We start from the raw sequence: 24147 nt of genomic DNA on the forward strand, positions 1-24147 counted from the left end.
GACTAGACTCCCAAAAAGTCCCACACATGTGGTATCCCCATACTCGGGAGAAGTAGCAGAATATATTTTGGGGTGCAATTCCACATATAACCATGGCATGTGTGAGCAATATATCATTTAGTGACAACTTTTTGTAAAAAAAATTTTATTTTATTTTTTGTCATTATTCAATCCCTTAGGACAAAAAAAATAAATATTCAATGGGCTCAACATACCCATCAGCAATTTCCTTGGGGTGTCTACTTTCCAAAATGGGGTCATTTGGGGGGGATTTGTACTGCCCTGCCATTTTAGCACCTCAAGAAATGAGATCGGCAGTCATAAATTAAATGCTGTGTAAATTCCAGAAAATGTACTCTAGTTTGTAGACGCTATAACTTTTGCGCAAACCAAAAAATATACGCTTATTGACATTTTTTTTACTAAAGACATGTGGCTGAATAAATTTTGCCCTCAATGTATTACTAAAATTTAGTTTATTCGATTTTTCTTATAACAAAAAGAAGAAAATATCTTTTTTTTTCAAAATTTTCGCTCTTTTTCCATTTATATCGCAAAAAAAAAAATCGCAGAGGCAATCAAATACCATTAAAAGAAAGCTATATTTGTGGGAAGAAAAGGACGCAAATTTCGTTTGGGTGCAATATTGCATGACCGCGCAATTACCAGTTAAAGCAGCGCAGTGCGAAATTGCAAAAAGACCTCTGGTCCTTAAGGTGTTTATTGGTCCGGAGCTGAAGTGGTTAAAACACATTTAAAACACAGTTAAACTCACTTACTTTATCCTTACCAGTAGGGTGTTTGCTTCAAAACATTCTCTCTCTTTACACAACCCCCCAGCCCATCTAACACATTTTTTTTCATCCTTCAAAATACTATTCTTTTTACCTTCAAACAGTCATAAAAACATGTTAAACATGTATTTAAACATGTACTTCAAACAATTACACATCTTGCAAACAAATTAAACACTTATGATAACAATTCTATTGAAATGGATATTTTGATGATAGGCAACTCCTATCCTCATATTGATTAGTGGTTCCAAATTAATAACTACTGCAGTAGGGAACAGACACAAAAGATACGCTCAGCATCTTTCCAAATAACCGTTCTCCTTTATTATGACGCATGTGAAGGTTTTTATACACATGATTACGTAGGTATCACATTAATATTACAATTGTACGTTTATGGTAACAAGGGGCGTTACATAGGCAGGCTAATTCTAATTAGGACTTGAAAGAATGCAAAACATGTACTGAAAACATTGTTAGTGCCGTGTGCACAGTGAGGGCATCGTGCAATACATATAAAATAGAATACAATTATATACAGAACCTACAAATTTCCATTACAGTCTCCTCTCTTTTGATCAATATTTTGATCACTAACCATACCTGCTATCACCTTTAACCTGGAACCTCCACACGCTTAGGTGGAGGTAGTCCTGGCCAAAGAGGCAAAAACTCCATTGTGGAGAAAATAATAGCTAAGCAGCTTTTTTCATTCCAAAATGACTTTTCATTGTGAAAAACAAAGACATATTTACAGAGTACTGGCTGTACACTCCTGTGGCCAGAATGGCCTTCTAGCTTAATTGCTGGTATGCTGACTTATCAGCATATGTAAACACAGATAATTCTACATAAAATGGAAGAGGTACAAAAGACAAATATGACTTCAACGTGGCTAAACTACTTTTCAAATATATATATCCCTTACAATTAAAGTAGTTGAATCAAAAAATACCCTAGACTGTAATCGCAAGAAGGAAACAAATCAAACACAGAGATTTCTTTAATTTAGACATTTTTGCAGTGTCTGGTGTGGATCCAGGTGACTTTTCCTTCAAGTTTTGCAAAACTGTACATGAAATAGATGCTGTATTGAGTCTCCAAACATTTCCTTATATATAAATGTCTCTTAACAATCCACAAGTCAACTGGCTATAGTTTTAGATCCTTCCAAACTTTTAGGATCTGGAATTGGGGAGAAAACACATAAATGAGTTTGTCAAAAACCTTAAAAGATCAGCAACATTCTCTGTGAGATCCAAATGGAGGACTTCAGCTGCTGAGACAAAATATAAGCAAGTGAGTAACACACTCCCAAACCAAATCCCATAGGGAGAGAGTCCAACATCCACTTAGGGACTTGATAAAATATAATAAAACATTCAGGCAAAAGTTTTCTAGTTTCTTACTCTACTTTGTCCACTACATTGTAGACAGTAGGGGGTGTAAAAATAAAACCTCAAAACTTCTAGTAAGGACTCTCCTATAAAAATGATTTCCTCTGTTACTCTCTGTAGATTCTGCACTCTGTACTTATGAACTACTTCTGATAACGCTTTTTTTTACTGTGGCCTTTGCAGTAGCATTTGCCACTGGACATCCAGAAAACATGTCCATACACACAAAATACATACTCGTAAGATCAGAGGCGGCTCTAGACTTTTTGAGGCCTTAGGCAAGACTTAGACATGAGGCCCCACTCACGCCCATAATGGGAAAAATATTATAAAAATGATAAAAATTAACTGTATGAATGCATATATTTACTTAAATCCTATGAACTATGAATTCACAGTTTCTATAAATTTCTGTAGCCAATTATTCTTTAATCAAATATCATTAAACATAGGGTGGGTGGGTATATATGTTACACGCACACAGATATAGATCAAATTGTGCAGCTGCCTACTCATTATCCTTTGTGCTGTCTCATAAATGTGAAATTAATTTGTCAACAAAGTATAAAACAAAAAAAAAAGTAATTTTACAACATATTCTAAAACATAACCTGTTTAATGCAACAAGTGATTTTTTTACAAAAATGTAAAACATAAAAACGTATAAATATGTAACTTTGAATATTTGCTCAGTAGTGCATGGAACATAATAGGTATAAAGTGCAATATTTTTCAAGTAACAAAATAACTCAGTTTCTTGTATTCTTTAGCAAAACATCAATAAAAAAAAAAACTTAAATTAGTCAGAAAATTAAGTCCTGCTATCCTGTGTAGCCAAAGAAGCTGCTTCTGTTTGATCTGCAACTACCATGGTGCTGCTCCAACAAATGACTGTCAATTCTGAATAGGTGTCTGTTTAGGGTGCCTGCAGGAAAACAGCCTGGTGTAAGAGTGCCCTATTAGATTAGACTTATACCAGGGTCCTTTCTCAGGCACTTACTGAAAGCCAATCAAAACAAAAACAAAACAAAACCTTTGTTTCAATATACAATACCACAATATATGTACTAACTATAGTTGGGGCTCATACACAAACCCCCTGGGAAGTTTTAACAGTAGTACATTTTTTTAAATGTTTCAATATCAGAAGTTGCAAAACAGTCACCTACATTTGGCAGTTGTAAATTCATCTATCACAGATGAATAATTTAATTTTGAAGCCAAGATCAAGATCAAGTTCAATGTACAAAACTGCTAAGGCAGACAATCCTTTTGCCACACCTTGCTGATAAGGTTGATTTTTACTAAAATCTCATACCATACAATTAATGACAGAACAAACTCATATGACAAAATTTCTTCTTTTAGTGAAGACAGTCCAAACCAGCTAAGGGACAGTCCCATATAAGGGACGGTCCGACCCAGCTAAGAGACGGTCCAATCCAGCTGAGGGACGGTCCAATCCAGCTGAGGGACAGTCCAATCAGATGAGGGACAGTCCAATCAGATGAGGGACAGGCCAATCAGCTGAGGGACAGGCCATTTAGCTGAGGGACAGTCCAATCAGATGAGGGACAGGCCAATCAGATGAGGGACAGGCCAATCAGATGAGGGACAGGCCAATCCAGCTATGGGACTGTGACATTCCAATCCACCTAAGAGACAGTCCGACGCCCAGCTAAGGGACAGCCTAATACAGCTGAGAGACAGCCCAATCCAGCTATAGGAGTTTGACAGTCCAATTCAGCTATGGGACTGCGACAATCCAATCCACCTAAGGGACAGTCCAATCCAGCTAAGGAGCAGTCCCAGCTGAGGGATATAGTCATAGTCCAACCCAGCTGAGGGACATAGTCCGACCCATCCAATCCAGCTAAGGGACAGTCCCAGATAAGAGACAGCCCAGCTAAGGGACAGTCCAACCCAGCTAAAGGACAGTCACCGACCTCACATCCATGATACAAGAGATGGTCAGAGACTGTGTACGGACAATAATACAGGAGATGGTCAGAGACTGTGTGTGGACAATGATACAGGAGACGGTCAGAGTCTATGCAGACAATTATACAGGAGACGGTCAGAGACTGTGCAGACAATGATACAGGCAATGGTCAGAGACTGTGTGGACAATGATACAGGAGATGGTTTTATTATGGTAATGACAAGCAAACTCTTACCTGGCTAACATGGTATCAAACGTTGGAGCCACTGACAGGGTGCTGACAGACAATCATGCAGGAGATGGTCATAGACTGTGGAAAATGATACAGGAGATGGTCAGAGACTGTGTGTGGACAATGATACAGGAGATGGTCAGAGACTGTGTGTGGACAATGAATCAGGAGATGGTCAGAGACTGTGTGTGGACAATGAATCAGGAGATGGCCAGAGACTGTGTGTGGACAATGATACAGGAGATGGCAAGAGACTGTGTGTGGACAATGATACAGGAGATGGCCAGAGACTGTGTGGACAATGATACAGGAGATGGCCAGAGACTGTGTGTGGACAATGATACAGGAGATGGTCAGAGACTGTGTGTGGACAATGATACAGGAGATGGCCAGAGACTGTGTGTGGACAATAATACAGGAGATGGTCAGAGACTGTGTGTGGACAATGATACAGGAGACGGTCAGAGACTGTGTGTGGACAATAATACAGGAGACGGTCAGAGACTGTGTGTGGACAATAATACAGGAGACGGTCAGAGACTGTGTGTGGACAATGATACAGGAGACGGTCAGAGACTGTGTGTGGACAATAAATCAGGAGATGGCCAGAGACTGTGTGTGGACAATGATACAGGAGATGGCAAGAGACTGTGTGTGGACAATGAATCAGGAGATGGTCAGAGACTGTGTGTGGACAATGAATCAGGAGATGGTCAGAGACTGTGTGTGGACAATGAATCAGGAGATGGCCAGAGACTGTGTGTGGACAATGAATCAGGAGATGGCCAGAGACTGTGTGTGGACAATAAATCAGGAGATGGCCAGAGACTGTGTGTGGACAATGATACAGGAGATGGCAAGAGACTGTGTGTGGACAATGATACAGGAGATGGCCAGAGACTGTGTGGACAATGATACAGGAGATGGCCAGAGACTGTGTGTGGACAATGATACAGGAGATGGCCAGAGACTGTGTGTGGACAATAAATCAGGAGATGGCCAGAGACTGTGTGTGGACAATGATACAGGAGATGGCAAGAGACTGTGTGTGGACAATGATACAGGAGATGGCCAGAGACTGTGTGGACAATGATACAGGAGATGGCCAGAGACTGTGTGTGGACAATGATACAGGAGATGGCCAGAGACTGTGTGTGGACAATAATACAGGAGATGGTCAGAGACTGTGTGTGGACAATGATACAGGAGACGGTCAGAGACTGTGTGTGGACAATGATACAGGAGACGGTCAGAGACTGTGTGTGGACAATAATACAGGAGACGGTCAGAGACTGTGTGTGGACAATGATACAGGAGACGGTCAGAGACTGTGTGTGGACAATGATACAGGAGACGGTCAGAGACTGTGTGTGGACAATGATACAGGAGACGGTCAGAGACTTGCAGAGACAATGATACAGGAGACGGTTTTATTTTGACAAGCAAACTCTTACCTGGCTAACACGGTATGAAAAGTTGGAGCCACTGACAGGGTGCTGACAGACAATCATGCCACAAAGATGCAGGAGATGGTCAGATACTGTGTGCGGATAATGATACAGGAAATGGTCAGAGACTGTGGGCGGACAATGATACAGGAGCCACTGTGCCATCAAAAGCAGCCACCGTGCCATTAATCGCAGCCACTGTGTCATCAAACGCAGCCACTGTGTCATCAAACGCAGCCACTGTGCCCTCAAATGCAGCCACTGTGCCCTCAAATGCAGCCACTGTGCCCTCAAACGCAGCCACTGTGCCCATCAATTGCAGCCACTGTGCCCATCAATTGCAGCCACTGTGCCCATCAATTGCAGCCACTGTGCCCATCAAACTCAGCCACTGTGCCCATCAAACTCAGCCACTGTGCCCATCAAACTCAGCCACTGTGCCCATCAAATGCAGCCACTGCGCCATCAAACGCAGCCACTGTGCCCATCAATTGCAGCCACCGTGCCATCAAACACAGCCATTGTGCCCATCAATTGCAGCCACTGTGCCCATCAAACTCAGCCACTGTGCCCATCAAATGCAGCCACTGCGCCATCAAACGCAGCCACTGTGCCATCAAACGCAGCCACTGTGCCATCAAACGCAGCCACTGCGCCATCAATTGCAGCCACCGTGCCATGAAACGCAGCCACTGCGCCATCAATTGCAGCCACCGTGCCATCAAACTCAGCCACTGTGCCCATCAAACACAGCCACTGTGCCCATCAATTGCAGCCACTGTGCCCATCAAACACAGCCACTGTGCCCATCAAATGCAGCCACTGCGCCATCAAACGCAGCCACTGTGCCATCAAACGCAGCCACTGTGCCATCAAACGCAGCCACTGCACCATCAATTGCAGCCACTGTGCCCATCAAACTCAGCCACTGTGCCCATCAAACTCAGCCACTGTGCCCATCAAATGCAGCCACTGCGCCATCAAACGCAGCCACTGTGCCCATCAATTGCAGCCACTGTGCCCATCAATTGCAGCCACTGTTCCCATCAAACTCAGCCACTGTGCCCATCAAATGCAGCCACTGCGCCATCAAACGCAGCCACTGTGCCATCAAACGCAGCCACTGCGCCATCAATTGCAGCCACCGTGCCATCAAACGCAGCCACTGCGCCATCAATTGCAGCCACCGTGCCATCAAAATCAGCCACTGTGCCCATCAAACACAGCCACTGTGCCCATCAATTGCAGCCACTGTACCCATCAAACTCAGCCACTGTGCCCATCAAATGCAGCCACTGCGCCATCAAACGCAGCCACTGTGCCATCAAACACAGCCACTGTGCCATCAAACGCAGCCACTGCACCATCAATTGCAGCCATCGTGCCATCAAACTCAGCCACTGTGCCCATCAAATGCAGCCACTGCGCCATCAAACGCAGCCAATGTGCCCATCAAACGCAGCCACCGCGACATCAAACGCAGCCACTGTGCCATCAAAAGCAGCCACTGTGCCATCAAACACAGCCACTGTGCCCATCAATTGCAGCCACCGTGCCATCAAACACAGCCACTGTGCCCTTCAATTGCAGCCACCGTGCCATCAAACTCAGCCACTGTGCCCATCAATTGCAGCCACCGTGCCATCAAACTCAGCCACTGTGCCCATCAAATGCAGCCACTGCGCCATCAAACACAGCCATTGTACCATCGAACGCAGCCACTGTGCCATCAAACGCAGCCACTGTGCCCATCAAACACAGCCACTGCGACATCAAACGCAGCCACCGTGCCAACAATTGCAGCCACCGTGCCATCAAACTCAGCCACTGTGCCCATCAAATGCAGTCACTGCGCCATCAAATGCAGCCACTGTGCCATCAAACGCAGCCACCGTGCCCATCAAATGCAGCCACTGTGCCATCAAACACAGCCACCGTGCCCATCAAATGCAGCCACTGTGCCATCAAACGCAGCCACTGTGCTCATCAATTGCAGCCACTGTGCCATTAAACGCAGCCACTGTGCCATCAATTGCAGCCACCGTGCCATCAAACGCAGACACTGTAAAGCATCTTCAGTAAAGCAGATGAAAAGTTATTTTTAGAATGTGTGAAAATAAAACTGTCTTGCCAATGCAGAGTTAATATGGCCTTTGGACTCTTAGATTTGGTGGGGGTGCATTGTTGTTAGGTTTTTCATATATATATATGTGTGTGTGTGTGTGTGTATATATATATATATATATATATATATATATATATATATATATATATATATATATATATATATGTATATATGTATGTGTATATATATATATATATATATATATATATATATATATATATATAAACTGTACCTGCTCCTGCTCCTCGCCTTGGTGACAAATTGGTAAAGGCAGCAGGACTCAGTTGGAGAAGCAACACATGATGTTCTAGCTCTGCCCTGCAGTGCAATCTGGGAGTTGTAGTCTCTGCAGAGCACAGGCACCAGACGGCCATGTTGAAGTCTATGTGCCTGTGCTCTGTGGGAGAACTACAATTCCCGGCATGCAATGGGGCCGCCGTTAGGGGAAGGAAGGGCTAGGACTCGGAGGACGGCGCTGCTGCTATTGGACACGCAGGCAGCCTAAGCCATGCAGATTAGACAGTCAGACATACTCTTATCACCCCCCCGTCCACCGCCGCGGAGCTCACTCTGTCTGCAGCTGTGTGCAGCGTGCCTGCCGCCCGCTCACCCAGCCGTTTGAGAGACTGTCCCACACTCCACACAGCAGCAGACAGTGCAGCACAACACCTCAGAGACAAATTAGGCAATCGCTCGATGGCGAGGCCCTTCCTGTGGGCGAGGCTTAAGGCAATCGCCTAATTTGCCTAATTAAAGAGCCGCCTCTGCGTAAGATCCTGACTTGGGCATCTGGATATATCTTTTTGTTATCTCTGGAAGGAATGTTCAGCTTTTGGTAACACCTTTGGTATTAGGTAAAACAAGAATTGGTATGTTATAAAAACAACTGTGGAGGACCCTGGCTCTATCCCACGCTCATTTACTAAGGCAGCCATAACTGCTTGTGACTGATGACACGGACATAAATGATCACCTTTTCCAAAGTCTTGTTTCGTAAGAAGATGCCCTCTGTGGACCACTTGTGCTTCTCATTCTCGTTTAAATGTTATTATTACTCTCACATCATGGAATGTGAACATTAAGTTATTATCAGACTTTAAGATTTCATTTCTGTAGAAAAACTTCCTTATGTATCCCATTCATCTTGGCTTTGTTAAACATTATTGCAGCTGTATTCAAATTAACAATCTCATCTTAATCTTTTTTTCTTTCTACTCAATAAATGTAAAATTACAAAATTGTTATCTTAATCTAAACTAATTCAATTTTTACCAATTTCCCCATTAACCTGGATTTCATTTCCAACCAAAGGTTGTCTAAACCAGTTTCAATATATCTATATTTATTAATAAAATTGTTAAACTCATATGATAATTTCAATATCACACACTAATATATATGCACAGATAAATGTCCTTAAAGGGGGACATATTACTTCATTTTACTCAATTTCTCTCTCTTTTTTTTTTTAATGCACTGTTTCCACTATCAAAGGATATTCAAATTGTGTAAGACACGGTTAATTTGTAACCTTCATTTTACCATGTTTGGAAAACAGATTCAAAAATAATTGTGATCACATTGTTTATCATTAGATTCGTTAACCCAGCACATTTTGTTATAAATGTTTTGTCTAAAAAACTGAAATTGGCATGGTGTCCTTCCAGCTTATCACCAACCTCTCATGCCAGCCACATTCTTTGAGGAGAGCACAAAGGAAGGGGTCACATCTGCGTACATGACACAAGCGATAGAACTAAAGGTTCCAGCATTCACAAACATACTCAAATATATCTCTAAAATCGTTTACATTATTCCCATTTGTACACAACACATGCATATCATTCTCTCACTTTATTTTAACGCTTTTTTTAATACTTCCTTGCTTAAACTTCTGCTTTCTTTATTTTGTTCTGATATCCTTTGTATCCAATGTATTGTAATACCATACTGTACCTTCTATGATCAGATGGGCAGCCATAGTGCTCATCCCATCTTCCCTCTCTGACAACATATTAAACATTCTGTTTTAACTCTCATTACTGTTTCTTGACTTTACTAGTTGTAGTGCCTGACCCCAAATTCATCCCACAACTTAACATCAAAAAGTCCCTTTCTGTCTAGTGTTAATGTCACTCTTGATCCATGTTAATGTCACTCTTGATCCATCCTGCTTTCTCTAGCTGTATACTCTGCATGATTCTTTGTCCCTGCGGACTTTGGTGGTAACCCAGTTACCCTTTGTGGATCCCTGTCCACTTTAACCATTAATCTAGGGGCTCAGTATAGGCGGAACCGCACCTTCGGTTCATATATAGCGCTCTTCTTGCGCTGGGCATTTTTGAGGGTCTCTTACTCGTCATTCCCTTACTTAAATTAATGCCCATAATGACTGGCCAGTCTTCTCTACGTGTGCCTATACCCTTTTGCCTCTAAACTACTTTATCTAGCAGATGTACTACATATACCTGTGAACAGCACTATTCTTCCCTTTCTCTATAACACTCCGATGGACAGTAGACAGTGACAACATAACATATAACCACCAATCAATACAGTTCGATTAAGGGGAGTAAAATAGGTACCCTTTGTCCCGAAAATGCCTTACCGATCAAGGAAGTCTGATAACTCAAAATGTAAGCAAAAGGCTTACCTCAGCCAGCTGATTATCAGAAATTCCCGGATCGTCTTAAGCTCCTCGTTTCGGATGCTCAGGGTCACCTGATAACCCCTCCTGGCTGGCTCGCCACCTGAAATGGATATTTTGATGATAGGCAACTCCTATCCTCATATTGATTAGTGGTTCCAAATTAATAACTACTGCAGTAGGGAACAGACACAAAAGATACGCTCAGCATCTTTCCAAATAACCGTTCTCCTTTATTATGACGCATGTGAAGGTTTTTATACACATGATTACGTAGGTATCACATTAATATTACAATTGTACGTTTACGGTAACAAGGGGTGTTACATAGGCAGGCTAATTCTAATTAGGACTTGAAAGAATGCAAAACATGTACTGAAAACATTGTTAGTGCCGTGTGCACAGTGAGGGCATCGTGCAATACATATAAAATAGAATACAATTATATACAGAACCTACAAATTTCCATTACACTATGAACAAATATTAGTAAAGGGGAGACCTCATATAATTCATATACTATTGTATTTTTACTGTACTGACTGGCCGTTTAATATTTATTCGCTTTATACACTGTATGTGTATTTTGTTCTCTTGAGATATTAGTTGACACTTGGCAAAAATATAAATATCCGTTCAAAATTTAAATCGCATAGCCAAAACCCCTTTTTCCCATATGAACAACAGGAACAGCATTTCTTAATTTCTTTAGTCTTTTTAACACCTTAAGTAATGACATACACACATTTGAATTTTCCCCATACCTTCTACCATTCTTTAACCACTTCAGCTCCGGACCAATAAACACCTTAAGGACCAGAGGTCTTTTTGCAATTTCGCACTGCGCTGCTTTAACTGGTAATTGCGCGGTCATGCAATATTGCACCCAAACGAAATTTGCGTCCTTTTCTTCCCACAAATAGAGCTTTCTTTTGATGGTATTTGATTGCCTCTGCGATTTTTTTTTTTTGCGATATAAATGGAAAAAGAGCGAAAATTTTGAAAAAAAAAGATATTTTCTTCTTTTTGTTATAAGAAAAATCGAATAAACTAAATTTTAGTCATACATTGAGGGCAAAATTTATTCAGCCACATGTCTTTAGTAAAAAAAATGTCAATAAGCGTATATTTTTTGGTTTGCGCAAAAGTTATAGCGTCTACAAACTAGAGTACATTTTCTGGAATTTACACAGCTTTTAATTTATGACTGCCGATCTCATTTCTTGAGGTGCTAAAATGGCAGGGCAGTACAAATCCCCCCCAAATGACCCCATTTTGGAAAGTAGACACCCCAAGGAAATTGCTGATGGGTATGTTGAGCCCATTGAATATTTATTTTTTTTGTCCTAAGGGATTGAATAATGACAAAAAAAAAAAAAAAAAATTTTTTTTACAAAAAGTTGTCACTAAATGATATATTGCTCACACATGCCATGGTTATATGTGAAATGACACCCCAAAATACATTCTGCTGCTTCTCCCGAGTACGGGGATACCACATGTGTGGGACTTTTTGGGAGTCTAGTCGCGCACGGCACCCCGAAAACCAATCACCACCTTCAGGATTTCTAAGGGTGCAAATTTTTGATTTAACTCCTCACTACCTATCACAGTTTCGAAGGCCATAAAATGCCAAAATAGCACAAAACCCCTCCAAATGACCCCATTTTGGAAAGTAGACACCCCAAGCTATTTAATGAGAGGCATGTTGAGTCCATGGAATATTTTATATTTTGCCAAAAGTTGCGGGAATATTACAAACTTTTTTTTTTTTGCACAAAGTTGTCACTAAATGATATATTGCTCACACATGCTATGGGCAGAAGTCAAATTACACCCCAAAATAAATTCTGCTGCTTCTCCCGAGTACGGGGATACCACATGTGGGGGACTTTTTGGGAGCCTAGTTAACTAGCTACCTAGCGACACTAGCGACACTGATGCAGCGTTCAGAAAAATTATCGCTTAGTGACACTGGCAAAAGGGGGTGAAAGGGTTAACTAGCGGAAATCAGGGGGTTAAAACCATTATTGGGTAGTATATCGGGGTACCTAGCGCTATAAAAACCTGGCGGTGAACCTAAAAAAATAACTAGCTACCTAGCGACTGTAGCGACACTAATGCAGCGATCAGAAAAACGATCGCTTAGTGACACTGGCAAAAGGGGGTGAAAGGGTTAACTAGCGGCAATCAGGGGGTTAAAAACATTATTGGGTAGTATATCGGGGTACCTAGCAATATAAAAACCTGGCGGTGAACCTAAAAAAATAACTAGCTACCTAGCGACACATGCAGCGATCAGAAAAATGATCGCTTAGTGACACTGGCAAAAGGGGGTGAAAGGGTTAACTAGCGGCAATCAGGGGGTTAAAAACATTATTGGGTAGTATATCGGGGTACCTAGCGCTATAAAAACCTGGCGGTGAACCTAAAAAAATAACTAGCTACCTAGCGACTGTAGCGACACTAATGCAGCGATCAGAAAAACGATCGCTTAGTGACACTGGCAAAAGGGGGTGAAAGGGTTAACTAGCGGCAATCAGGGGGTTAAAAACATTATTGGGTAGTATATCGGGGTACCTAGCGATATAAAAACCTGGCGGTGAACCTAAAAAAATAACTAGCTACCTAGCGACACTAGCGACACATGCAGCGATCAGAAAAATGATCGCTTAGTGACACTGGCAAAAGGGGGTGAAAGGGTTAACTCTAGGGGCAATCAGGGGGTTAAATCTTTATTGGGGGGTGATAGGGGGCTACCCTGGACCTAACACTAACTGTCCTGACAGTTTTTACTGTCACAACTGACACTGAATGCATTGATCAGTAAAGAAATGATCAATGCAATCAGTGACACTGTGACTGGGGGGGGGAGGGGGGGCGGGGGGGGGATCGGGGGGGGTTTGTGTGCCTGTGTGTACCTACATGTCAGTGTAGTGTTCGTGCAGACTTACTTTTACTCTTCTCCTCGTAGTCCGGTCAAAAAGACCGCCCCGAGGAGAATGACATCACTTCCTCCTTCCTGTGTAAACAATACACAGGGGAGGAAGCTTCTCATTGGCCAGGAGCGATCCAGAGGGGGTGGCCGAAAACGAACGGCCATCCCCTCATCACGGAGCGCTCCTGGACCGAATCGGACCGCCGTAACCAGCGGGAGGGGGTCCGATGGGACCCCCCACCCGCTGGAAGGCAATCACGTAGATGTACGTGATTATGCCTGCCTGTGCCATTGTGCTGACGTACAATGGCAATACGGCGGTCCTCAAGTGGTTAACCAGTTGCCGACCGCCGCACGCCGATGTACGTCGGTACAATGGCACGGGCAGGCATAAGGACATACATGTACGTCCCTTGCCTCCCGCGGGTCGGGGGCCCGATCGGGCCCCCGCCCGGTGCCTGCGGCGGTCGGTATTCGTACGGGAGCGATCCCGGACGAGGGGACGGCCATTCATTCATGGCCACCCCCTCGCGATCGCTCCCGACGAATAGAAATCCCCGGTGACATCACTTCCTCTCCTGTAATGTAAACACAGGAGAGGAAGTGATGTATTCTCTCCTCCGTGTCGGTATTTTTCGTTCCGACACGGAGGAGAGCGGATCAGTAAGTTGCACCAACACTCACACACACAGTAGAACATGCCAGGCACACTCACACCCCCCCTTTACCCCCCGATCACCCCCCCAATTACCCCTGCCCCCCAGTCACAGTGACACCAATGTCATTTTTTTTTTGCATTGGTGTCATTTGTGACTGTAATAACTGTTAGGGCAGTTAGAGTTAGCCCCCTTTAGTTCTAATGTACCCCCCTAACCCCCCCAATAAAGGTTTAACCCCGTGATCACCCCCCGTCGCCAGTGTCACTAAGGCTGGGTTCACATTGCAGCGGTTTATGAGAACGAATGTGATTCGCACCGCACTGCAGTGCAAATCACATCCGATCTCTGTGCGATTCGAGTTCAGCCATTCGCCGCACCCGCCGCACCCGCCACACCCGCCGCACCCGCCGCAAATTCGCACGGGACCCTTTTTTTGGCCCGCAGCAGAATCGGATCGCATGGGTGTTCACACCATGCGATCCGAGTTTGCAGATCGCACTGCGATATGCGAACTGATCTGGGGGTGTCAGTAACATTTCACTGACACTCCCAGCAGTTCGCATAGGGCAGTGTGAACTGCCGCCGGGAGGCATGCGATGCGGGAACCCGCCGCGGATTCGCGGCGTTTCCGCATCGCTCCAGTGTGAACCCAGCCTAATAAGCGATCATTTTTCTGATCGCCGTATTAGTGTCACAGGTGACGCTAGTTAGGCAGGTAGGTATTTAGGTTCGCCGCAGCTTTTTATAGCGCCAGGGACCCCCATATACTACCGCATAAAGCCCCCTGATTGCCCCCTAGTTAACCCTTTCACCAGTGATCACCATATAACTGTTACAGGTGACGCTGGTTGGTTAGTTATTTTTTTATAGTTTCAGGGCACCCGCCATTTATTACCTAATAAAGGTTTAACCCCCCTGATCACCCGGCGGGTGTCATTTGTGACTAATAACTGTTAGGGCAGTTAGGGTTAGCCCCCTTTAGTTCTAAGGTACCCCCCTAACCCCCCCAATAAAGGTTTAACCCCGTGATCACCCCCCGTCGCCAGTGTCACTAAGGCTGGGTTCACATTGCAGCGGTTTATGAGAACGGATGTGATTCGCACCGCACTGCAGTGCAAATCACATCCGATCTCTGTGCGATTCGAGTTCAGCCATTCGCCGCACCCGCCGCACCCGCCGCAAATTCGCACGGGACCCTTTTTTTGGCCCGCAGCAGAATCGGATCGCATGGGTGTTCACACCATGCGATCCGAGTTTGCAGATCGCACTGCGATATGCGAACTGATCTGGGGGTGTCAGTAACATTTCACTGACACTCCCAGCAGTTCGCATAGGGCAGTGTGAACTGCCGCCGGGAGGCATGCGATGCGGGAACCCGCCGCGCATTCGTGGCGTTCCCGCATCGCTCCAGTGTGAACCCAGCCTAATAAGCGATCGTTTTTCTGATCGCCGTATTAGTGTCACAGGTGACGCTAGTTAGGCAGGTAGGTATTTAGGTTCGCTGCAGCTTTTTATAGCGCCAGGGACCCCCATATACTACCGCATAAAGCCCCCTAATTGCCCCCTAGTTAACCCTTTCACCAGTGATCACCATATAACTGTTACAGGTGACGCTGGTTGGTTAGTTATTTTTTTATAGTTTCAGGGCACCCGCCATTTATTACCTAGTCTCACTAGTGTACCCCTAAATTTAGGGGTGTCTACTTTCCAAAATGGGGTCATTTGGGGGGGGTTTGTGCCATCTTGGCATTTTATGGCCTTCAAAACTGTAACGCCCTTAGAAAGCCTGAAGGCGGTGCTTGGTTTTCGGGGCCCCGTACGCGGCTAGGCTCCCAAAAAGTCCCACATATGTGGTATCCCCATACTCAGGAGAAGCAGCAGAATTTATTTTGGGGTGTCATTTCACATATGCCCATGGCATGCGTGAGCAATATATCATTTAGTGACAACTTTGTGAAAAAAAAAAAAAAAAAAAAAAGTTTGTAATTTTCCCGCAACTTGTGGCAAAATATAAAATATTCCATGGACTCAACATGCCTCTCAGCAAATAGCTTGGGGTGTCTACTTTCTAAAATGGGGTCATTTGTGGGGGTTTTGTGCCATCTTGGCATTTTATGGCCTTCAAAACTGTAATAGGTAGTGAGGAGTGAAATCAAAAAATTACGCCCTTAGAAAGCCTGAAGGCGGTGCTTGGTTTTCGGGGCCCCGTACGCGGCTAGGCTCCCAAAAAGTCCCACATATGTGGTATCCCCGTACTCAGGAGAAGCAGCAGAATTTATTTTGGGGTGTCATTTCACATATGCCCATGGCATGCATGAGCAATATATCATTTAGTGACAACTTTGTTAAAAAAAAAAAAAAAAAAAAAAAGTTTGTAATTTTCCCGCAACTTGTGGCAAAATATAAAATATTCCATGAACTCAACATGCCTCTCAGCAAATAGCTTGGGGTGTCTACTTTCTAAAATGGGGTCATTTGTGGGGGTTTTGTGCCATCTTGGCATTTTATGGCCTTCAAAACTGTAATAGGTAGTGAGAAGTGAACTCAAAAATTTACGCCCTTAGAAAGCCTGAAGGCGGTGCTTGGTTTTCGGGGCCCCGTACGCGGCTAGGCTCCCAAAAAGTCCCACATATGTGGTATCCCCATACTCAGGAGAAGCAGCAGAATTTATTTTGGGGTGTCATTTCACATACGCCCATAGCATGTGTGAGCAATATATCATTTAGTGACAACTTTGTGTAAAAAAAAAAAAAAATTTTTTTTTTGTCATTATTCAATCGCTTGAGGCAAAAAAATAAAATATTCAATGGGCTCAACATGCCTCTTATCAATTTCCTTAGGGGGTCTACTTTCCAAAATGGGGTCATTTGGGGGGGTTTTGTACTGCCCTGCCATTTTAGCACCTCAAGAAATGAGATAGGCAGTCGTAAACTAAAAGCTGCGTAAATTCCAGAAAACGTACCTTAGTTTGTAGATGTGACAACTTTTGCGCAAACCAATAAATATACAATTATTGACTTTTTTTTTACCAAAGACTTGTGGCTGAATACATTTTGGCCTAAATGTATGACTAAAATTGAGTTTATTGGATTTTTCTAATAACAAAAAGTAGAAAATATCATTTTTTTTCAAAATTTGCGGTCTTTTTACGTTTATATCGCAAAAAATAAAAATCGCAGAGGCAATCAAATACCATCAAAAGAAAGCTCTATTTGTGGGAAGAAAAGGACGCAAATTTTGTTTGGGTACAACATTGCATGACCGCGCAATTACCAGTTAAAGCAGCGCAGTGCCAAAGTGTAAAAAGACCTCTGGTCATTTACCAGCAAAATGGTCCGGTCTGAAAGTGGTTAAAGAAAACGTGTCAGATTATATGGACATACATACAAAAGTTCTCACCACTCTCACAATATTTGGATATAAGGGAGATTTCTAATTTACTTTGTCCCTATTTCTGACTAAAATTCCTAACTACCTAATAGATCACCTTTATTCCCACGAGCACCAAGCTTCCAATGGGCGTGTACACTTTTCCACAGCGTTCCCAAAACGCTTAATGCCAACCTGGGCATAACATTATAGAAACTCCAAGCTGCTACAACAAAAAAAATCAGCAATCACAAGTTATCTTATTACTTCTATGCAACAGAAAGAGAAGCAAAGATTTAGCGGGCACTGTTGATTTCCTAAATACCCTTCCCAAAAGATTGCTGAACTGAGTCTTTAATAAAGACTCAGGTCTCCCAAAGACCCTACCATGTTACACTCCTGTGAGTGTGTCTATTAAAGCGTGGTCTGTACTTCCTTTCTCTTTAAATTTAAAAGGCTAAGACTTTATCAGCGCCAGGGTAAGAAAGAATTAGTAAAAATGGACAAAAGTCCATCCTACCGTGGATGATTGTCTTATTCCCCAGATGAGGCCTCACCTGAAAGGAAATAGTAGATATTCTGGAAAGGGTGGAGATGAGCAAGCGCCACACCAAGCTACATACCCTCAACATGGGGGTGCTTTGGGGCAGGGAGACTCAAGTTGATGGGGACAAGGGCCTGTTTCCCACAACCCAGGGCTGTGGTTGTGGGGGTCTGTGGGCAGGGGGCTTATCTGACTCTGGAATCACCCTTTTACAAGGGGGCCCCTAGATCCCACCCCTTTATGTGAATGAAATAAAAAACAATGTCCCCCGATGTAGATCCACCGCCCGCCGCCACCGCCAGACCCGAAAAAGGAAAAAAAATCTCCACTCCAGATGAATGCTCCTGCAGTCTGTCTGGCCCACCATGTGACATTTCTTAAATAGCTATTGGCCGGGGCCACCCAGCGATGTCATCTGGTGGCACTGCCCCTTTGACATCATCAACTGGTGCATGCTGGTAGGGATCCTCATTTACATGGGGGGCAGGATCTTGGAATTTCCTTGTTAAGGTGAAAGGAAATAGTAGGTATTCTGGATGACCACCCATCTAATAGGTACACCAACAGGGCCCCCAGACATCTGGATACACCAAATGCAGTTTGTGCATTCGTAAAATGTCTGCCTTTATTAGGTGTGTTACAGCTTATATATGGTTCAACATACCAATAGAAAGAGGAGAGGGGGGAGTGGTTAGTAAATTATGTATTTGTATAGAAATATATAGTTATATGGTTACACAAGTCAGTGACCCTTTAAGATATATTATCATGAGTTAACATAGGTCAACAGGCCATCTGGTTATCAGTCATAAGTCAAGCATCCTGTCCCATGGCCTACAGAACAGAGAACAGGAAAAGACTAACCAACCCTCAATGATGTATATAGATTACAGTGCTTGTGCAAGCATTTTTCTAAGCATTCTTTTATAGTTGCATATTGAAGCTATCTTGTATACTGAAATGACAGAGCATATCAAAGCATATCAGTAACAATGGTTTGGGCATATTATTACAGAAGGGGGCTTGCAGATTCTGATAAGCCTTCCGTTCGCATACCCCCACAACCTCAGCCCAGGGTTGTGGGGAAGAGGCCCATGTCCTCATCAGTATGGTTACAAGGTGCTTTGGGCGGGGGGGCATTTAGCCTAGTATGGTTTAGGGGGCGCTCACTCATCCCCCTCTTCCTGACCTGTCAGGCTGCATGCTTGGATAAGGGTCTGGTATAGATTTTGGGGGGACTCCAGACATTTTTTTTTATTTTGGCATGGGGTTCCCCTCAAAACCCATACTAATGCACCACAAAACAACCATAAAAAATGCATCAAGTGCAGCCCGCATAAATGTATACCTAGACTAATTGTTTAATGCAACTCTTAACTTTATTCTTCAGTGTAGTCAATATTCCATACAGACAATGAATCAGCCCACCCTGTGAATCCTCTCTTAGTGCAAGATGACCACCTCTAATCAACAGTGATGCCCTTTACCAGACAATAGGACCTGAACTCACCAGAAAAACATGCCTGCCTTTCTCAAGATAGGCAGATGAGTCCAAACAGCTTTGTGAAGCAATCCTCCACTGCCTGTGTGGATTGCTGTTTGGGATTCCAGGGGGTATAAACCACCAACAAAGAGAAAAAAATCTTACATAGTGTAGTATTGTTTAAAAACAAAACACTATTAGTTCACTAAGACTCTAAGCAGAAAATAAATATGTGCAGACGCACTTGAACTTGGGCACTGAACAATTCTGCCCACACTGTCTTGGATCTGCCCCAGTGTGTTTCACCATTATGACAACTTTGTCAAGAGTGCATCCAGCAGTGATCTTCGCAGGTAATTACTGGCTGTGTGGAGAGTCGCAAAAAGCTGCAGCCACAGCCAACTTGTCAAAATTATGAATAGGGCTGATGGCCACACCTAGCCAATCACAGCCACAGCAGGAATCAGAAGATTCCTGCTGCTGCAATTCACACTGGCTTAAATCACCGTAAATGTAGCCATATTATATAATCTTAACTGAGAAACTTCCTAGTTCTTAAACCTGATTTTGCCTAGTGTACTGGAATTTTGGTAGAGGGAAAGTAATTAAGTTGCTTGCACTACCTAAAATGACAAATTATTTAATGAACTTTAAAACTTTGCCTAGTTTTTTTATGTTACTGTTTTGTTTGCACTGCCTACACTTTCCCCTCTCCTATCAATCAGAGCTAATTATATAGGCCTTACCTGAATTTAGCATGGTTGTATAGCAGTGGATGGGAAAGGGGCTCTCTGACCAAACTGTTCATCTCTCTGACCACACTGTTCAGCCCCAACACTCAAACACCTAAGGTGGTGTGAAGCTGGTTAAGAGACAGAGGAGAACAGGAGTTCCATTTCCTAAGGCCGCAGATGCCTAAATAGTCCATGGTATGGCAATCAGCGCATTGAGACCTTGATTCATATTGAGGTCAAATAAGGAAGGTGAGCATCTTGGATGCACATGGGACGGATGCATGTATCACCTAGAGTTTTTGAGGAACTGAAGAGATTGCCATTACAGCACATTGGTGGTAGATTTTTGCCTAAGTCTTTATAATGCTATTCACATATCACTTAGGGTGAGTTTTTTCATTGAGGAGTTTTTTTTAATATATAACCCGTCTATACAGAGAGCACTATTTTTGGTTCCATTTTATTTTACATTCATACTGTACCTACCTGAGGTGGAGTAAAGCTGGTGGAAAGTCAGAGGAAAACAGGAGTTTCATCCCTTATGACCACAGATAAATAAAAGCCCATGGTGGGGCAATAAGTGCATTGAGACCTTGATTCATATTGAGGTCAAATAAGGAAGGATGCATATAGGTTGGATGTGTGTATTACCTAGAGTTTGGAGGAATGGAATAGATTACTAATAGGTTATTAATAGATTAATATTAAAGTACATTGGTGATGCTTCAGAGGAGATTGTTTTTTTTTTTTGTTATAATTATATTATGTTGATTTATGTGATTGCACTGCATTTTATGTATTGCATAATTGTTGAGAGGTGTAGTTAAAAGCAATGGGTATTTCTAGCAGAAATATTTTTTGGGTATGACTATAGGACTGCACTGATTGCTTTTTTTAACACAGTTTATTTGTTCTGGGGACTGCCCAAAATTTGGGATTTTCTTTTACTTTCACATTCAAAGATAATGATTAACAGGACACATAGAGAGGGTGAATCCCCCTAACAGAGGCAGAGGTAGCAATAAAACCCTGTCAGGTATTCTAATCCATCTCCACTCTGTTCATAACTAAAAAATGTTTGCCTTTAGTTGTACTTTAATAGCAGTCTTACATCCTCCATACATTATATAAGAGACTCAACTTAGTGACCCCAGAAACTTAGCTGAAATCCTGTTTTGTGACGGGAGCAGTTCTCCCTGCTGGAGTGTCCGAAAGCTGTAAAGTACAGACAGTGAATCAAATCTTCTTCTCCACCAAAAACAGAAAAGTCTCTGTTTTAGCAATTCTATTTTTACTGCAAAAAACACACAGGAGGGCGCAACCACCTCATTCATTACCATTGATAAGTTTAATGAATCCACAAAAACAAATACTCACATGTTGTTAAGAAACATCAGACAAAACTGATCTGCTCCAGCTTGGATGCAGAGCTCTGAGGAAAGGGGCTTGAGCCCGAAACATGTCAGCCATCCATCCATTTGTTCCTAGGACGAGTTACATTGCATCCAAGCTTGAGCAGATCAGTTTTGTTTGATGTTTCTTAACAACAAGTGAGCATCTATTTGTTTTTGTGGATTCAATACACTTATCAATGGTAATGCACAAGGTGGTTGCGCCCTCCTGTGTGTTTTTCGCAGTTCGTTTGGAGGACTTCCCAGTCAGTGGAGGCCCTTGATTGGCATTGTAAAAGGAAGAGAAGATCTCCCTTGGGTTGAGCGCTGAAGTTTTTGTGAAGAACATAAAAGATACATTTTTAATATTGGTATATAAGCAATACAGATTGTACATTCTTGCATGCCTTTATACAGAAGTGATAACAAGTGTGTGTTGCTTAAAGTGATGTCACTGTCTATTTGAAATAGTGTTGGGGTATCCTTAACAAGTGACCTTATTTACACTTTAAATTGACTATACATTCCATTTCAAAGTTACTTCTTATCTGGCCTACTGTATGTTGTATTTCTACAAGTATGTCTGAAGGATAACTAAGCATATATATCATTTGTACAAGCTGGATTTCTGGGACAGAGCAAGTAAAATAAAAAAGACAGGATTTATCGAGACATACCCTAGAGTAAGCAATTAAATTAGCATTTTTAAAGAACTTGTCTTATATTAAAACATTTATTTTGTCTTTGTCAGCCACATGTCATACAGGTCACCCATACAGCTGGTACTATCAGCAACACTTAGGAATTCCCAGCTAATGCCAAACATGATCTTCCATCTGTTTCTATTTCCATCTGGCCCACTGAGACAAACTCGAAGTCTCTTTCCCAACAATAAAACCCAGACTATTACTTATTAATGTATCACATATGTTATCACAAAGTCTATGGACAGCAAGCAACTTCATTTGAACGTGCTTTTCATCTTAACAGAAACAGATACCCAGTATGCTTAAATTCTGGAAGAAAATAAGAGCAATGATTTTTGTTTAGAATTTTTGTTAAATCCTAAGTTGTAAAATATAACTAGTGTATATAATTATTATCTGACAGTGGACTGCTTGGCATTGGATTTCATAAAACAAAAAACTTACCTTCATGTCTTTGGCTTATTTTAATATTTCTGTTTTGCTTTAAATCTTATGTTGTATAAAATGTTTACCTTTTTGGCATTATACTGTAGGTAAATGCAGTAACTACAGTGTATTGATGATTTCTTTTTTTGTAGTTATAACTAGAATAAAAAGAGTTTTTAATTAGAATTCAATTGCCAGATTGCAGGCGAGGCTAATTGGCATTGAGGTTATTCCCAAAACCTTGCAAAGCTATTAAAATCAGTTTACAACATTGAACTAAGAGCTGTGTAGCAGAGTAGTACAACATTTTAGCTATTCTGTGCATTGTTGGGAGAGATGGTAAGAGGATGAACACTTCTGTCTAGAACTGGTGAATAGGGAAAAAATGTGCAGACTTAGATCTGATAAATCTAAACAGAACATGACTCTAACATGTGTCAAGGGCAAATAAATGGGAGAGCAGAGCATACACTGTTCAAAGCTTCTGTATTTGGCTTCAGGTGCGGATTACTGTTGGGGACGCTAAACTAAAGGGTGTTGGACTGATGCCTTGTGCAAAGCTGTGACCATACTACAGTTTTAAACAAAGACTGAGTATAGTGTGATTCAATGGGACAAATAAGTAGAAATAATATCTTGTAGTACAATCAAACATGGAAAGTAAATTGCATACCTCCCCACTTTCTGAGATGGGAAAAAGGGACACCCTTTAGCATAAAGTGTGTAGGCAACGGATACACCTTCTGCCACATTCCTGGTTATGTGGCCCATGAAATATTAAAAAGCAAAAAACCATTGCCCAAACCCAAAAGTGCCTTTTTTCATCACTATTTCCTTTGTTATAGCTTTTCAAAACAATAATGTGATAAAAAGATTTGTGTGGAAGGTTTAATGTACTGTAATGCTTTTGGTAGTTAAAATGGTTCTAAAGGCAGAAGGTTTTTTACCTTAATGCATTATATGCAATGGACCCGAGAAGATCTGGGCTGCTCTGTGCAAAACCACTGCACAGAGCAGGTAAGTATAAAATATTTGTTATTTTTAACCACTTCCCTACCCCCCATTGTCATATGACCTCCGCAGATGGAATCTCCCATCCTGGGCGGGCGTCATATGACGTCCTCAGCTTCCCGGTGATGCAAATGTATCCCGGTGAGTCCCCCGTTAGGAACTAACATGTAGCAGTTTCTCGGGAAGAATTTCTATTATCCCTTTCACTGACGAGTACTGTTAATAGTCTAACGCTGATGCATAAGACACACCGATCGGTCCTTTCTATATGTGTAATATTACCATGGATTGGACAGG

General features: G+C 42.5%; 1 long non-coding RNA gene across 1 annotated transcript; it reads right to left on the bottom strand.

Annotated features, from left to right (window-relative positions):
* Positions 1–1116: 1116 nt before the first annotated feature.
* On the bottom strand, positions 1117–20954 carry LOC143962598 (uncharacterized). The gene is made up of 3 exons (XR_013270731.1): positions 20802–20954; positions 4372–4446; positions 1117–1982 (listed from the first exon to the last, which is right to left on the bottom strand). It is a non-coding gene; the product is annotated as an uncharacterized LOC143962598 (long non-coding RNA).
* Between the last annotated feature and the right edge of the window lie 3193 nt (positions 20955–24147).

This window comes from Lithobates pipiens, unplaced genomic scaffold (assembly GCF_037356315.1).
Source record: "Lithobates pipiens isolate NorthernLeopardFrog02 unplaced genomic scaffold, aLitPip1_a1.2 Scaffold_8, whole genome shotgun sequence".
In the NCBI taxonomy this organism is placed as follows: domain Eukaryota; kingdom Metazoa; phylum Chordata; class Amphibia; order Anura; family Ranidae; genus Lithobates; species Lithobates pipiens.